Source organism: Sitophilus oryzae, unplaced genomic scaffold, assembly GCF_002938485.1.
Source record: "Sitophilus oryzae breed Bouriz unplaced genomic scaffold, Soryzae_2.0 scaffold_2006_pilon_pilon, whole genome shotgun sequence".
In the NCBI taxonomy this organism is placed as follows: Eukaryota; Metazoa; Arthropoda; class Insecta; order Coleoptera; family Curculionidae; genus Sitophilus; species Sitophilus oryzae.
In genome coordinates this window covers 3628250-3646790 of record NW_022146732.1, presented here as the reverse complement: position 1 = coordinate 3646790, position 18541 = coordinate 3628250, and the positions used below count along the sequence as shown (strand labels likewise).

General features: G+C 30.5%; 1 protein-coding gene across 4 annotated transcripts in view; it reads right to left on the bottom strand.

Annotated features, from left to right (window-relative positions):
* LOC115883967 (homeotic protein antennapedia-like) overlaps positions 1 to 18541 on the bottom strand; it is a 449763-nt gene that overhangs the window by 106196 nt on the left and 325026 nt on the right. The window contains exon 1 of one of the 4 annotated variants that reach the window (XM_030902389.1): positions 14673 to 14844. The exons of the other annotated variants lie outside the window; for them this stretch is intronic. The gene's annotated coding sequence lies outside the window, so the exon portion shown is untranslated. Of the gene's footprint in view, positions 1 to 14672; positions 14845 to 18541 lie in introns of those variants that run through there. 4 annotated transcript variants of the gene reach the window in all.

The following is an 18541-nucleotide window of genomic DNA, read 5'->3' as shown; positions in this document are numbered from 1 at the left end:
ATAACAGTAATGCTTCCATAAAATTTTATTAGTCTATCTCTTTTCGTTTTCAAGATAAAAAATAAAAACATTATTTTTCCGCCATCTTTGTACCGCAATATCTCCCTAATGGTTGACTTTTGACCCAACGTTTATGAAGCAAACTACCCTTTATTTTGAACAAGGAATCACCCCCTGAAGTTTTTCGCATTTGTTTTGAAACACCCTGTATACATTTTTAAAAAATCTTAAAATATGTAAAACAACAAAATAAAATATACCTGTTTAAGAGTTTTTCCGGAAAACTAACCGGTTTTTAAATAAAAAATATTATAATATTTGAGGGGTGGTTTCACCCCCTTAGAATTCGAGTTTCGAAAAATCCCTCCTTACCGAACCTCTACACCCTAAAGTCAATCCGTTTTCCAAAAATCAACTTTTTACGTCAAGCGCTTTAAGCAGGACCGTGATTAATCAATGACCAGATTTTTCGAAACACCCTATATACGTTTATAAAAAATCTTAAAATATGTAAAAAATAAAATGAAATATACGTGTTTAAGCGATTTTTTCGGAAACTTGGCCGTTTTTTAAATAAAAAATATTGTAATATTTGAGGGGTGGTTTCACCCCTTTGGAACTGGAATTTCGAAAAATCACTTCGTATCGAGTCTCTACACCCTAGAATCAACCTGTATGCCAAAATTGAGCTTCTTACGTTGAGTGGTTTGAGCAGGACAGAATTGTGATTAATCAGTGAGTCAGTCACTTAAGGATTTTATGTATTAGTATATAGTATATAGATTGTCATAAATTAATCATTTTTAGTGGGTGTTATAGATTACTTAGTAGGTATTTATTTTCTTTTTTCATCTATTTATAGATATGTGTATCTAAACAAAACAAGGTTGGCTGTGAAAGCCTGTCATTAATTTTTGAGAGATACAACAAACTAAACTAAAAGGTAACAGTTTTTTTATCATTGCCACCTAAACACATGCATTGAAATAAAAAAGATAAACTTAAATCAAATAGTTAAATTTTCACCTAACCAATTTAAGTTCAATTGATATACCTGATATTCAAAATTTAATATAACATAATGATACGTACGTAAAAATATTCGAAATCAAGTTACTCAAAGAAAATAAAATTCAGTTCAACTGAAGCGGCGATTAACTCTGCTTTCGAGCCCTTGAGTAACGTTTATTAAATTCTGTAATTCGTACTTTAAAATTGGTACCATCCTCAATAATTTGTAACGATCTGTAATCTATAGCATTCGTTATTTCGTACATTGCAAACCATATAATAAACATCAAAACGTATATCATATCTTTTATTGCAATAAGAACCTTTAATTTAAAGCATGATATGAAATATGTTGAATGTTTATTAAATTATAAGCAGGTGTACTGATTTGTAAACCTATATATGCAGACTTGTTTAAAAATTATATCAAATCTTATTAATTTTAATTTTTATGAATGCATTATATTTTCGAACATAATACTTTTTTTTCGCAGATACGTCTACTGTAAACCGTTGGCTTTGAAGGTTTTTAGATTTCTGGGTCTGGAAACGTTACATTCTTTTTTGATCTTTCTATAATCAGTGCTAATGTTTAAGTTTTATGTCATTCCCAGACGTCTTTGAAACCGTTTTTTTTTTGATCATATGGTATTTCTCATAAAACTTTATTACAGCTATCATCATCGTCATCATTTTCAGCTTATTCTACCATTTCCAATTATGATGTAGCCTTCCTCACATATTTAGATACTCTTTGTAGTTAGTGCCTATTGTTGGCTATGCGAGACCAACTTATCCCTGCTAATTTCCTAATATCATGGTTCTATTAAGGTTTAATCTTCTTCTAGGTCTCTTAATTTCTCGTTGGTATCATGCTGTAAATTTTCCTTCTAAAAAAGTCCGTCCTTCTTGCCAGGCGTCCTACCCATTGCCAATGGGTAAATGGTTCACTTGAGGGATTTGATTCTGTTGCTGAATCTATTACCTAGGTCTTTTGTCGTATCCACTCTATATATTCTTTTACGGTCTCTTTTGGTTATTCCCAGCATATTTTGTTCCATTGAGCGTTGTATGTAGGGATGGGTGAATTTCATTTTTCACTTTATGTTGAAATTTCATAATGAAATTTTCACTAGAAGATTGAAATTTCGGAAATTTCAGTGAAAATTTCAAAATTTCAAATTTTCAGTGAAAATTTGATAAATTTCCTGAAATATTGACAATTAAATATTTCACCTCAAAAATTTCACTGAACTTTCATGAAAATTATGAAATTTAAAAAAAAATTATAAAAATGATGTGGTGAGTAATATTATTAGCTGTTCCCGAGGTGGTCCCTTTTAGTTGTAATTTAATGGATCTCGGCGTTTTTATACAATTTTTTACTGTAAAGAAGTTTTAGAAAAACATGTAATAAAAACATGTAAACACTTTACTTTTTTGGTATTATTTTGATAATTAGATAAATATTTCCAAATACTAATTTTGGGCTTAACTATTATTTCTTTAAAAATTGGAACACAGAACACTGGTCACAGGTAGGTAAACAGGTCACAGAATAAACTTTATGAAATATGAAACACAAAAAATGCACAAAAATAACAAATCTAATAATACATCAACATTTTCAACGAAAATCATAACCTCTATCTATCTACTGCGGTTTTTCATTTGTCAAGATCAAGCGCCGGTCCTCTACAGACGCGCAACCAAATCGAGCAAATTAACGATCGATACCTACGTCGATACGGTCAACATACGAATACGATAAAGGAGTTCGCGAGGTTTATGCAAATTTCACTTGAAATTTCACCTAAGTTGAAATTTCACGATGCGTTTCTGAAAATTTTACCTCTATGCTGAAAAATTCGAATTGAAACTTTCACTTGAAATTTCAATGAAATTTCACTTTTTTAAAATAGTGAAAATTTCACGATGGAAAAGTTGCCGACATGAAAATTTCATTTGAAATTTTCAAGTGGCACAACCCTAGTTGTATGACATGCCGTTTCTTTATATTGTCCATTTTATGTGTCCATAGGTCATGACTGGTAGTACACATCGGTCGAATGTTATATTATAGCTATACCAACATTTAAATTGTTTATACTACAAAACACATTTTTTTTCACCAAAGAAGCTAAGTTATATTTTCACGAAAAAAACTCGTTAACCTTTCCGGGACCGAGCGGGGTATTTTAGGTACCCCAGATGCATTTTTTCTTTAATAACTTTTACAATTGTTGTTTCTCACTTTTTTCCTATCAGGTAATCCTAGAATATATATTACAAAACACTTTTTTAACAAAAATAGCCAAATAATTTTTTTATTTTCGGCGAAAAACTGAAATTTACTGCCTGGGATAGACCGTTACCCCGCACGGCCTGCAGGGATTCGAAGTCCTACACGCACTATTCATGTTTTTTCGTGTTGGTGACTTTGTATGAAGACGTAAACAAGTTCTATATTTAGTTTAGTGTCGGTATTTACTGTGATGTAGTAAGTTAGTGTGTGTATTTATTGGAAAATGGCGCAAAAGGAATATACTGATGATGGGCTAACAAAAAAGGAATTCCTGCCGAATTCGCTTCGAGAGCTGCGAAGAGCAATCCTTCAGCACAAGGACTTGTACTTCTAAACGTTCTAAGAAGTAAATAAAATAGTAACAAGTTTCACAAAACTGTAAAAACAGCAATAAAATTATTTCTTGCCAAAAGCAGAGTTCCTATAAATCCTGTTAAAGAGGTTCGACCTAATTCAAACCAAAGATGAGGCTTTTGCGCCAGATCACAAACAGAAATATTATATAATACATGCAAAAATCCCATTTTTAATATTCTCGGTAAAGAATGTAAAACATTTTTATGCTCTGACTGCCAAAATAATGTGTAGAAAACTAATAAGAGTTTAATTTTAAAATTAAATCTTTTTTTATATTAAACAAATACAAAACATTTAAATTATTGACGTTTTATTATTAAACTTTACAAATAATTACTAATAATTTACCGAGTGTCAAAATATTAATAGTTTTTAAAATATTTCAGTGGGGTATCGTAGTTACCCCACACGGCCTGAAACGTAACTTTTTGTAGCACGGTCCCGGAAAATTAATAAAAAACGAACTATTTATAATCTCCAATTTGCATTTCCATTCCAAACAATTTGTTATACACCCAATCTAATCAATTCACAAAAGCATAAGCTTTTCGTATAATTTTTCTATGTTTTCGAAATAAAACAAAACCATCGACCCAAAAAAAGTAAGCAAAAGCTCACTCCATTACCATATTCCTTCCATAAGCACAGCCATATTCGAGAAGATACACATCTAATATTTCCACATTGGCAAGCGAGCGCGACAGTCCTTGGACTCCATCTTAGATTAAGAATAAAATAAGACTTCTACAGAGAAAAGAGATATCTAAATGGTTCATCTGTGAAAAAATCTTCGGCCTGTTACGTTTAAAGAATTCAATTATCTAAGAGGGTCGAGGTAGAATTGAGAGATCCTATCTCACTTGAGACTGGTTGAGAAATATGACATATACGCACGCCTTCGTATAGATGTTTATGGGAATGAAGAAAAAATGAAAGTAGAAATATACAGGGTGGAGCGAATTGTATCCGAAAAACTTCGGCAGGATATTCTGCAGATAAAAATAAGTAAAAAAGTTCCTAAAATTTATTTTTTTTCAAAATAATTTTTGGACTATAGTCGATATATAATTTACGTAGGTAAAAATTGCAATACAATTATTTATTACATAGTAATGACGGTTATTGGAATAAATATAGCTAATAAAAAATTAAAAAATTTAAATAAGTTATTTTCTCAAAAATGGGCATTAAATTTAATGGTTCATGTGCACATACATATACTAAGGATTATAAAGCTTAATTAAAGTTCTAGATAAATATAAATTGAGATTAAGCCTGCATCCGTCACTCTGGACAAAAATTTATTCGAAAACCTACACGCTGCCCTCCCCCTTAACTAGAAAAAATAAGCAGATGTTTTGGAAATGCGGATTCATCATTCGCCTCTTTTGTGAACACATGTGGCCTTTCTCACCAATATCACTCGAGGAGAGGATGCATGAACACAACTTTGCTTTCCTTTTTGCCTAATGTATCGTTTCTGATAATTACATTGCAAGAAACTGTTGACTAGTCCGAAAAAGTAGCAAAATAAGCGTTTGGCATTTAAAGTTTTATGTAAAACTGGCTAGGTATATTTACACAAATGAAGAAGGAAATTAAAGATAAAGGATTATACTATATCCGTATTGTAGCACATTTTTAGACAAATTCTTTATTTTTAAGGTTTTGGAGGTTAAACATCAATAAAATGTTCCTTATCTTTGGACTAAATTTTCTCGAAAATAAGGAGATAATTTAAAATTCCATACGTTACAATACGGAAATAAATTGAAATTTTGTGATTACAGTAATATATAATTTATATAGTTTTGTAACAAATTGCTCGCTATTTTATGGCACATGCTGAAGCTCTGCAAACCATAATCAAGCTTTAATAAAAACAAGTGTGTTTGGAATTTTCGGTGTGGCTTAGCACGACAGGATCGGGCTAAGTCTTAGGCAGATTTCTGAAATATAATATATATTTCCTTCGGCCACACACCCGCTTTAGCCGACCCCTAAAACAAATTTTCAGAAAATCGTTTTAAATTAATTCTCTCCTTTACAATATTATTAGTCCGGATCTGTTCAGAACAAGACCAAGATCACGGTTAGGGCTTATTTGGTTTCCAATTAGTAAAGACGTCTTGTATTCGTCTTGAGAACAATTACGGCGATTGGAAAATGACCGAAATAAATAAAGTAAACGATCGTGTGGGCAGCGACGCGGTTGCAGACATTAAAAACATTAACAGACCTTTTTGGCCAATTTAGTTCGTAAACGAGTAAAGATTGATTGTAAATTTCTTCGTGTAATACAGTTAACTTGTAAAATAATGACGTTTTAACCTGATTTTAATGTAATTTAAAATTATACACTGTATAATTTTGAGAACCTAATGTTTATATGTTAATTGAGGCTGTTTTCTGAGAATACCAGCACTGAAGAAGATAATATAAATGTATTATTTATTTGTTAGATGGAGAATTAGAAAATGAACAGTATTTGTATTTAAAGAATTTCAGAATTTTTAGCGGTTCCATTAAAAAAAACGAAGAAAAACTATTTTATATTTCAGAAAGCTTGGCATAGAATTTTGAACACCCTGTATTTTTTCAGATTACGACATTTATAGCAAAGTTAGTACAGACCAACTATAGTAAATACCAAACATACAAGGTGTTCCATTTAAAAAAAATCATCCCGATCCACTCACACTTTTTTGAGCCATCTTGTAGAAGTTAAAATATTTTCCCAAAATACATCCTGATACATACTTTAGGTTTACAATTATCCAAAATTCCTAAGTCTTTTATAATAGGAACTACAGATGCCCGACGCAATGTTGCCTGACCCGTATAAAGTAGCAGGAAAAACTTTGAACTGTGGCAACCCCTATTTCCGGTAACTTTTTGATTGGTACCCTGTTAAAAGTATCTACCCTTATTTATAAATATTCGTAAAATTGAGGTATTGATTAAAAATATGATGAGCATAATAATCCTGCAGCCGGATCCAGTACTATTAGAAGAAATATCTTTTTCAGAATCACAATTTTAATAATACTTTGATATTGTAGAGTTCTTTTATTAATGATGTCCTTTGACCATTGCTAACAGCAAATATAAAACCGAAATTTCTAACAGCAGAATGTAGATTTCACAGCCCTGTTTTAAATAAGCAAAAACTACGGAAATAACTAGTGGTCTTACCACGTCTCACGTCACAGTCCTCTCTCCTTTTTGATTTATAAGTCCGCAGTCGAAGGCAAAAAAATAACGAATAAACTAAACATACAGCCATGATTTATACGGTGTAAGGATCCCCAGGCTGATTAGGCCTAGCAGCTCAAGGGGAGTCCTAACGAGAGCCATGCATATGCATGGCGCGGTGGAGGTTTCAATCCTCTCTCCTCTCTCCCATGGAGTGCCGTTACTGATGATGATGCCGAGCGCAAAAAATGGAAACAGGGGTTACTGCCGCTTCTAATTATGTCATGATTTATGGTCGTATTGTATATTTAAATTAAACATAATTATTATTCAAATTGATTCAGATTTTGGGATGGAATGAAACAGAAGGAAGACGACTTGCGTCTAAAATATTGACAAATAGGTCAAAATCTGGTAATTAGTTAAATATACAGAAGGTTTAATATATTGTCAAGACTTAAATAGATGTCAACTTGGGTTTAGATCAAATTGAGAAAAAAATACAAATAATATAATTCTAGTAAATAAAATATAATTCGAGTAAACCAATTTGATATAGGCCCAAGAGATCGGCTACCTGCATGACATCGACCCAGATATGTTTTTGAATAACAATGATAATTAAACAATTAAAATACAACAATCTCGGGTCGATAATCAAACGCAGGCTACCAAAGTTCGATTTCCTCATGGTCATAGCCGGGTGAATGTAATTAGATGAAAACAGATTGAACGACGTAACCGGCGATGACCACGAGGGATAGAAAATATAAAAATGTATGCTGAAGAGAGTCGGAAGTTAGTCCGTCGATGTGAGTCGCATTATTACGGTCAGTAATTCGCGTTATCAGTCCGTTAGTAGAAAACAGCGCAGAGTGAAGATGTTTCTGTAAGTACTTCTTTAAGTAAACCGTTAAGTCTTGGCATTTCCCAACATTGTTATACACTGTAAACCTTATATTAAATAAATGCATATTTTATCCAATGGTTGTTTTGATTGAGAGAGAGAACTTGGTATAGCGACCCTAGCAAACAACCCCCAGCTAGGTCGCGACAATATCAAAAATAACAGGTTCGAATATGAGAATTGCTCAATGAATTCATCATCATCATCATCATCATTTAGCTTGTTCCACTGCTGAACAAAAGCCTCCCTCAACTCTAGCCATTTCTTTCTATTTTGTGCCACTTGAATCTAGTTTCCAGCCACTCTCTTAATATCATTTGCCCATCGACTAGAAGGTCGTCCTCTGCTTCTCCTCGTGTCTTGGTCTCCATTCTACAAGTCTCTTTGTCCACCGTCCATCTGTTATCCTAGCCACCATGGTCTGGCCAATTCCATTTAAGATGTAAGACAGATATCACCGCATCCCTTACTAATGTTTGATTTGGTATGATTGGGTATTTTATCCCTAAGTGTAACTCCCAACATTGACCTATATCCATTTTCCGTTGCATGACCTGTATTATTCTATGTGTGTTTTTTTTATCAAAGTAAGTGTTTCAGCTCCGTACGTGAGGACAGGCAAGACACACTGGTTAAATGCCTTTCTTTTCAAACATATTGGAATATCAGATTTCACTATATGCTTTAGTTTACCGAAAGCCGCCCACGACAAACCTATTCTTTATAGAATTTCGTGTGTCTGATTATCCCTTCTAATACCGATCTAATGTCCTATGATGCGCAAACCCAGCAAAAAATACATCAAAATACTAACCTAAACGACTCAAATTCACATCCAGATCTACAAGACTAACCGTATGATCTTGAAAAGCTGAACAAATTAGGCAAACCCATGCATACAAACATAATGCAGTTAACAGAAATATTATAATAATTTTAGTTTAAATATAGCCATATTGTTAAAACTGACATTTTATCATTCGTTAATGCTATCCTTAGCTCTTGTAAAGGGTTTTCTAAAAATAACTACCCTTATTCATTCGATACGCTGAAGACCTCGAGCTGTTATTGCTGCGAGAGGTGGACGTACACGCTATTAAAATTATTATAAAATTATTGTTTTTGTCAATAAGAATAAGAATCTCTGAAATCAATACTTTACTTAAAAATGTGTCGCTCATAAAGGAATAGAGATTATGGGATAATTCAAGAAATGAAACGTTGGAAATTAGAAATACATCTAAGATTAGAGTAAAGTGTTTTTTATTCAAAATGCCCGTCTCATTTTTTCCACAGCGTGTTTATTTTTTTGCAAAAACAACGTTTTGATTTACCCAGGTATAAAACCACCTAACTGAAAAATAAAAGTCATTAAAATAATAAAAAATAATGCCAATAAATTTATCTTCACACTCATACCATAATCATAAAAAAGTGATCACAAAATAAAAAGTTATAAAACATCAAACTTTGTCAAATTTTTAGGGTGGCGGAATTTTGTGCCGAAGAGTATAGTTAACTTAATTATTTTTTCATCAATCCATTCATTCAGTTATGTATTCATTTTCATTCAATATTAAAACGAAAAACATAACAAATTAAATAATAATATCTTAATCGAACAAGGAATTCCTTCAAAAAAAAACAAATAGGCAGCTCAGGTAAAAAAATAAAAGACTTAAACCTCCAACAAAACGCTAGATAGTAATGACCTAATGGAAGGCACCCAACAACTGACTTAATCAAGAGATCTCCTTCTCGTATCTGTGCGCCACTGTTTAAAATAATTTATGGCCCTTAAGGGAAAAATTACCTTAAATTCGGGCGAGATTTATCTCTGATGTTTAAGTGTGAAGCTATGGACGTTTTTAAATGTGGCTGGCTCGTTTTTTACCAGAAGGCGGTACGATGGTTTAAAGAAAAAAAATTGATGGTACCTATAGTAAACATAGACTACTTTTCATGTTTACAGCGCCATTTAAAGGAATAGTTGTAAAGTGGAATAAATTATAGAATAGAGTAGTTGTAGAATATACAGTGGTGGCCAAAAGTATGGAAACTTTTTTAATTTGTCATTTATGCTGAGAAATTAAAATATGAAATAAAACGACTTATATAATCGTGACCTACAAATAATTTCCTACAAAACCTAATACATTTAAATAAAAAATTACAGCTATCAAAAAATATATAAAAAATTATGAATATTTTCTTGGTCAAAAGTATGGAAACTTAAGAAGAATGTTTATTAAAATTCAAGATAATATAAAAATTACTAATATTTAGTGGAATATCCCTTTGAATTAATTACTTCTCTACATCTTCGTGGCATCGAATCGATCAATCTCGTACAATCTTTACTGGAAATGGCCGCCCATTCCGTTTTTAGCACTTCCCATAATTCATTTTTATTTGAAATAGAATGGCTTCGAATTTTGCTATCCAAATGGTCCCATACATTTTCTATAGGGTTAAGATCCGGAGACTGTGAGGGCCAATCCATTAGTGGAACATTATGTTCATTTAACCAATTTTGAACAAACCGAGATTTGTGCTTGGGATCATTGTCTTGCTGGAACAACCATCTGAGTGGCATTTCTTCATCAGCATGAGGCAGCATATTATTCTCCAATATGTCTTTGACCCCCATACCATTATACTCCCACCCCCATATTTTACTGTGGGCATCTGGTATTTATGGCTGTACCGTGTACCTTTTGGTCTTCGGACATAACGTCTCCCGTCACTACCAAACAGTTGAAACTTACTTTCGTCGCTAAACAGTACAGTATTCCATTTCTGATAAGACCAGGTGAGATGATCTTGAGCAAATTTAAAGCGGGCCATCCTATATTTCTTTGGTATTAGTGGTTTCTTCACCGCAACTCTTCCAAAAAGTCCCATGTCATCCAACCTTCTTCTCACCGTGCGTGCAGACACCGATATTCCCCTTTCACCCATTTCTCGAGAAATGTCTGTGGATGTTTTTTTGGATCTCCCATTGATATTCTCTTCATTACTTTCATTGTCCTGTTGCACAACTTTCTTGGTTTTCCTGACTTAAAAGCTGTTGAAACCTTCCCTGTTTTATTAAATTTACGAATTATTTTCGAAACGGTGCCTTTTAAAATGTTTAAATTTTTACTTATTTGAATTTGTTTATAACCGCTCTTGTATAATTCAACTATTTTATTTTTAAATCCGTAGAGAAATATTTAGACTTGGGCATGATGTTTATATTTATCTGAAGCAAATCGTACCGTTTATCAGCTTAAACTAAATAATTTTAATGTATTTATTTATGGTTTCCATACTTTTGGCCACAAGAAATCTATTGTTCTCCTACAAAAACTGCTAAACAGATTTTTTTCGCTGTGTAATTTTTGGAATACTTTTATTTGCTGATAAGCTGTTCATTTACATTCCTGAGAGTTTAAGCATAGCGATATTTTCTGTGATATTTTAAAAAGTAAAAAGGTTCCATACTTTTGGCCACCACTGTATATATTATTTAATTTCTATATAAGGCTAATACCTTGTTTCGCTAGGGCTTAAAAAATATACAAAATATATCACTTAAATGTTTCATCAAACACCATATTCAATTTTCAGTAAATCAAAATTATGAAGCAAAAAAATGTTTAATAAAAAACTATTTATATAATTGATCAATCTTATGTATGGTTGCTTTAAAACTAATGCAGCTCCGCTGTATATTATTTATTGCCTTGCAATATTTATAACTGATAATCTAATTTTCTAGGAATTTCTCTAGCACATGTTTCTATTTTCAATGCCACCAATATATTCCTGCTATGCAACTCACTGCTTGTTAAAATAAATTTCTTAAACGTAGATGTTTTTTTATAAATGTTCCAGGCTGGTAAAAACAATATATTATACGTATCTATATGAACTTAACCGAAAAAGAATTGTAATAGCAATTTTCAACGTTTTCTCTATTACCCTATTTAGGTCAATTATGCAACACACGTAACACAGGCAAATTAAAAATGTTTTCAAGTAATTAGAGATAAAAAATGCCTGTTATTAAGTATGGTTTGCGATAAAATACTAAAACAAAAATATTTTTTTAAAAATCTATATCGAAGATTATAATGCATTATTTTTGATAATTTACCTTTTTAATTTGTATATTCTATAATAAAAGGATCAATTTTGATATTAGGTTCATCGGATCTAATAAATTAAAAAGAGTTTGTTTTAATAAACTTAAAATGGCTTTTAAGGTAAAAAAATCTACCCTAAAAATTGTTATTGTAGATGAATGTGAAATCCAATACAAAACAGACAACATCTAAATATTTTTTGCTTAACCGTTAAATGTTACTCTATATATGTAGATGTATATCAAAAAATTTCTATGAATTTGTTTATACCTAAATTCTAATAAATAAATATCAAATTAATGAACTAAAGCACATATTGTTTAATAAAAAATTGTATAGCATTAACGACAATATTATTTTAACTAAAGACATTTACAATTGACACTATCAAGAAACTCACTCAATCAAATGAAGACATACAGTGGCATTCTATACTAATGACACCTCTTTTACAATATATAATATCAACGATACATAATATCTACTCATATATTTCTATAAACTCCTTTCCTCGGCCTGTAACATCACCAAACGACTTATCAAAACGAAAAACCGGTTTTTATACAGAGGCAGTTGCTATTAGTTCATTACATTCAGTGATACATCCATAGGTACACATAGGGCTGTAGAAAGGCAGAGCCAAAACCGTGAAAATTGAAATTATTTAGATTTATTTTTTGAATGCTTGTCCAGACATTAAAAGACTCAATTATTTTGAACAAGTTATTTAACTATAATCATTCAGTATAACAAGTGGATAGACAATATTTTTATAGAATAATAGTATATTGTTTTATTAGGATTAAAAATGATACTTCTATTGTTGACACAAAAAGTTATTTTTACCTCAAATAGAACATGCTATTTAAAAAAAAAAAAATTTAAACAATTTTAAACTTTCCAAATTAGTTAAGCTTGTTGAATTTGACACTTTATGTCAGTTTAATAATATATTTTCGTACTTTTATGCCTAGACGTTAAAATGGCTTTTTTATATTGTCAATCACGTCGCAAAAATTAATACTTTTGTGACGTTTGAAAAAAAAAATAAAAATTTATTTTATTATTATTTTATATTATTTTAAAAAGATCAATTTTAGAACTAAATAGATCCCCTCCCATTAATCACAATGTTCTACACAAAATTACGTATATCGAATTATCTAGTCTACTTTATAAAACTGTTTGGTATCCCTCTTTCAGAGATTTAAAATTTATATAATTTATATGAATAAACTTTTAAAATGATAAATTATCCTTATATTATATTGAAATTTTCAATTCAAAATTATTTAGCTAGTTCTGTAACAAAATGTTTCGCTCTTTTACGAATAAACTCGCTACAATAAATTAAAACATATCGTTTTGTTTATGCTTAGGAAGTGTCAAAGTTAACATAAATATTTTATGGTATATTTACATTCTGTGCAGTGTTTCTTAGTTTAATTAAAGATTATTGATTAATTAAACAATAAACAAATAACAATCAAAGACGAAGAAACATTTATCTTCTGTAATTATTTTTTATTTCTGTTATTATGTTATAAGATTTAGTATTAATCGAAGTTTGTTTTAAACGTATTGATAAGACTGAAAATATACAACGATACGGGTAATAAGATGTAAAAATATTGTAAAATATTAATTGTTAATATAAAAAATATAAGGTTGAAACTTTTTTTCATAAAATATACTTTTAGCATAGATATATGCAAATGACGATTTTAGCAAGCTCACAGAACACACTGTATATTATTTAAATTTTAAATTCTACGTTAAACTCTTAATAATATGTTTTTTGTATAACTGTTTTTAAAAAATTAAAATTAATATTCAAATTTCTTTCAATAATATTAAACCAAATATTTTTAAATTTTCATTATCCTTGTGACTAAATTATATTACCTTTCTTTAAATATAAAAAGCTTTTATTTTGCACATCATTAGATAAAAATAAAAATTATAGTAGTACTAAGAGTCTGTGTTTTTTTTGATTTATTTTTTTGTCCTTCTGTGCATAATCTTTTACGCTATGATACACACTTTATATTTTTCTTTCATATGGTTCTTTCAATATTAGAAATTCTATGGTTGGATTAAAATATACTAGTTATTGATATAGTTATGTTTGAAAGGTATTTTATATATAAGTAACTCACAAATATCTAAAAATATATAAATAATATATTATGAGATATGAGAATTTTAAAAGCAAACTCATGTGGTTTAGGAATAGTTCAGAATGAATTTACAAAACAAAATCACATAATGATTAAATCTTTGTAAGTAAATTAATAAACTATTTCAAAAAAATAATATCGTACTTATAATTGAATAAAAATAAAATATAAATTGAAAAAAAGTATATTGTTTTATTAGAAGTAAAAATAATACTTTTTGTAGTGAGGCTGTAGGTGCGTTTGAAATTACAGATAAGTGTACAAAAAGTCATTTTACTCCAAATTGAGATCACAATAATCATTTAAACAATTTCAAATGTTGAAAATAATATAAAAAAATAAAAAGTAAAACCTTGTAAGTAATTATATATCGAAAAAAGTATGGTTACACTCGTTGAATTTGACACTTTATGTCAGTTTAATAATATATTTTCGTACTTTTGTGATTGTCGCAAAAATTAATATTTTTGTGACGTTTGAAAAACAAATATAATTACTTTTAGATTCTTTTGAGATAAATTTTTATAGCATGCTCAACAAATTAGTAAATAAATTCAATCAATTAAACTCTCAGACAAGATCATTACCTTCAGCGTTACATTTCGCATTCCCACTGATATATCAATCAGAGCGATCCACATTCTTCACATAACAGACCACACAAGTAGTCCCAAACTTGCACCACTGCATTTTCTTAATCACCTCCTCATATACCTCCCTTTTTTTCTCATAAATAAAATTATATACACACTAATACACTGTCTCAATTTATTTTTTTGTTTAAACTCAATTCATTACACTATAATTTTTTTTTGTTTTTAATATTACTTCACATTATAACACGTTTATTATATATTCTAAAGATTTTTTTCTTTATCCGAAAACAAAAATACGCGAAAAATAGTTGTTTTTATTTAAGGAAATATACAACACGCGGCGCACTGGTAAATCCCGAACTTACGCGCTCTTTTGATGGCCGCAACTGTCAAAATTGAAAAGCGGCACGGCCGCCGTGATGTTTGGTCGTCCAATGCGCCGCGCTGATTGGCCGAGCGCCGGCAACGGCACCGGCGAGCTGTCAGCGTATTCAGACGTCGCACGCACGCGGAACGTGTTGCCGTCTCTGTTAGACTGGTGGGTTTCGGGTATGTTCGCTCTCGCTTCGCTCGGTCGTGGAAACGCTACTCTTGCCGCTCTCCTACCACGTTAATATTATGGGACACCCTTCTATTTTCCGCGCTCGTAGTTTTGCCGTTTTGTTGTACTAAAGTGCGAGACGTTTTAGCAGGATTAGGATTAAAAATATCGATGCATTTTTAATCAGTCGACCTTCACTGTAAATTATCAATATTTAGTTGATTAGAATACTAAATAAAAGACAGAATACATGACAAACGTAGTACTGAGTGGTAATTTAAACATTAATAACATACTTTTGGAACAAGTATATACCAGCCCTAGCAACTAAATGTTCGGACAAACAAAAATTTATTTAAAACCTTTCTTTTAATTAACTTAATTATTTACATTTAATAAATACATTAAAAATATATTAAAATCTAACAATTCTAATGAGTATTTAAATAGTTTCTATAAACATTAAAATAAACTGTAGACCAATAAATAAACAAAAATATTGCACAATATCGTGACAACTAAATGTTCACGGACACTTTAAAAAATAACTGTTCTAATATGGCGTTACATCGGCATGAACTTTTGCAACCACTGCAAGTCTGTTTGGCATTGTTTTTATTAATAATTGACATATACCAGAGTAAAATTTTGCCATAATTCATTTAATATCATCGTCAAATGGGCAACAGTTTCTTGAAGATCATGGCAGAATTTTTGTTTTGTTTTATGCCATGTACCTATGTTTATATCTCGATAACATTAAGGACCTCGATGTTCATGTCTCTAAACAATTTTTTAGTAGTTTTAGCCGTATGACATGCCCCGCCATCCTGTTGAAATATAAAATTATTGTCCTGGTCTTTACCAGAACAATTGATTACAAGGACCTTCCCACTTAACACAAGAATATTTTTCAAAATTTTTGATTTTTTGACGCATCAATTATGCCTTCTACTACCTCATACTTTTCTGGGCCTATTTTGGACATACACCTTCAAATCATAATGCCTTTAAGAAATTTCACTGTCCTTTTGAGGCAATCTTTATCAAATAGACACTCTAGCGGTGTTCGGTTATATTTATTATATCGATATTAAGTTGGCTCATGTGCACATGTAATGCGAGCATTTGCAATTAGAATAATTAGCGTCGGATTGGGAAATAATTAAATATTTTACCTTAATGTCATTTTTGTAGTTTGTGACATCAGAAGTTCCAATCCGACGCTGATAATTCTAATCGCAATCTGCAAGTTCAACGATGGCGGGGCATTCCATACGTCTAAAACTACAAAAAAATGGTTTCAGGACATGAACATCAAGGTCCCTTCATTGCCTTCGCACAGTCCGGACCTTAATGTTATCGAGACATGTGGCAAAAAACAAAACAAAAATAATTGTGCCTCGATTCACGATCCCCAAGAAACCGCTGACGATTTGACGATGATATTCAGTGAATTGTGGCAAAATTTTTAGTCTCGCGTATGTAAATCATTAATAAAAACAATGCCAAACAGGCTTGCAGTTGTTGCAAAAGTTCATGCCGATGTAACGCCATATTAGAACAGTTATTTTTTGAAGTGTCCGAACATTTAGTTGTCACGATATTGTGCAATATTTTTGTTTATTTATTGGCCTACAGTTTATTTTAATGTTTATAGAAACTAAACTATTTGAATACTCGTTAGAAATGTTAGATTTTAATATATTTTTAATGTATTTCCTAAATGTAAATAATTCAGTTAATGAGAATAAAGGTTTTTAATAAATTTTTGTTTGTCCGAACATTTAGTTGTTAGGGCTCGTATACACGTACACTAGGGAGTCTTTTATTTACAAAGTTGTTTACTATAAACTTACTAAGTATTTTTGAATCTTATTTTTATTTTTTTTTTCTTTGACATTGTAAACATTTATAAATGTTTATTTTAAACAATATGAGTTACAATGTAATTTGTATAATGATTTGTATTCTCTTTTGTTTGTTTGTCTGCTTACTTTGTTTGTTTACTTTATCTTTGTCTACAAATTGTAAAATTTTTTGACAATAAAGGCATTTATTTATTTATTTATATTCATATTTAAGAATAAAATACGTCTTTATAATATAAAAATTATAATAATAGATTTACCCATTTTCAGTTCAAGTTCAAATATTTTATTGCCTTATAAAAATCAGTTGAATGGCAATATAAATAGCCTAATAAACAGATAATTTATGATAGACCCATGCCGGCATTTAGGCGAAAAATATGGAAATATGGGTGCCGATGATAGAAATATGGCAGCAAGAGAGAAGGAAGTAGGGTTTTATGAGTTTTTTATGAGGTGCGATATTTATGAGGACGATTACGGTTTATCTTGTTTATGGGCTTATAACAAGTGGGACTGTGCCAATTTTGGATATTGTGCGTTATAACAGATGAATTAATATTAATAACTGTAAGACAAATTTGGAGATAAGAGAAAACGGATATTAGTAAATAAAATAAATATGAATTTATTACCCTAATAATTAATTAATTAAAATAGCTATTAATTATTAATTAGTGTTAACTTTTAATTTTGAATATACCGGGTGTTGCATCGTCGGACGGGACATAGGAAATCCCATGTAAATTTTGATGGGGTCAATTATTGGCTTCCCTAATTATTTTAAAGAATAATTCTTTTTAGGTTTATTGAAGAGCACTAAAACCCACAATCAAAAGAATAACTTTAGATATTTTTAATTAGCTCGTTTACGAGTTATCGCCGATTTCTTTTTAAATATTTCTCCTTTCTTATGGCCCTGTATTTACTTATGAGCACCAGTCAAGGTAAAAGATAACTGTCAAATGAAATTGTCATTTCAGAAATTTACCTATTTATTGCTTTATTATTATTGAAAACTCATTCCTACATCGGAAATCTTAAAGATGTATTTATAAATACAAATTAATATGCATTAAAGTAAAATAAAGTAATCAATTACAAGGTTAATTATAGTATTATTACAATATTCAATAACTTATTAATTTAGATACTATTAAATGACAACTTCATTTGACAGTTATCTTTTACCTTGACTGGTGCTCATAAGTAAATACAGGGCCATAAGAAAGGAGAAATATTTAAAAAGAAATCGGCGATAACTCGTAAACGGGCTAATCAAAAATATCTAAAGTTATTCTTTTGAATGTGGGTTTTAGTGCTCTTCAATAAACCTATAAATAGAATTATTCTCTAAAATAATTAGGGAAGTCAATAATTGACCCCATTAAAATTTACATGGGATTTCCTATGTCCCGCTCGACGATGCAACACTCGGTATAGCTTTA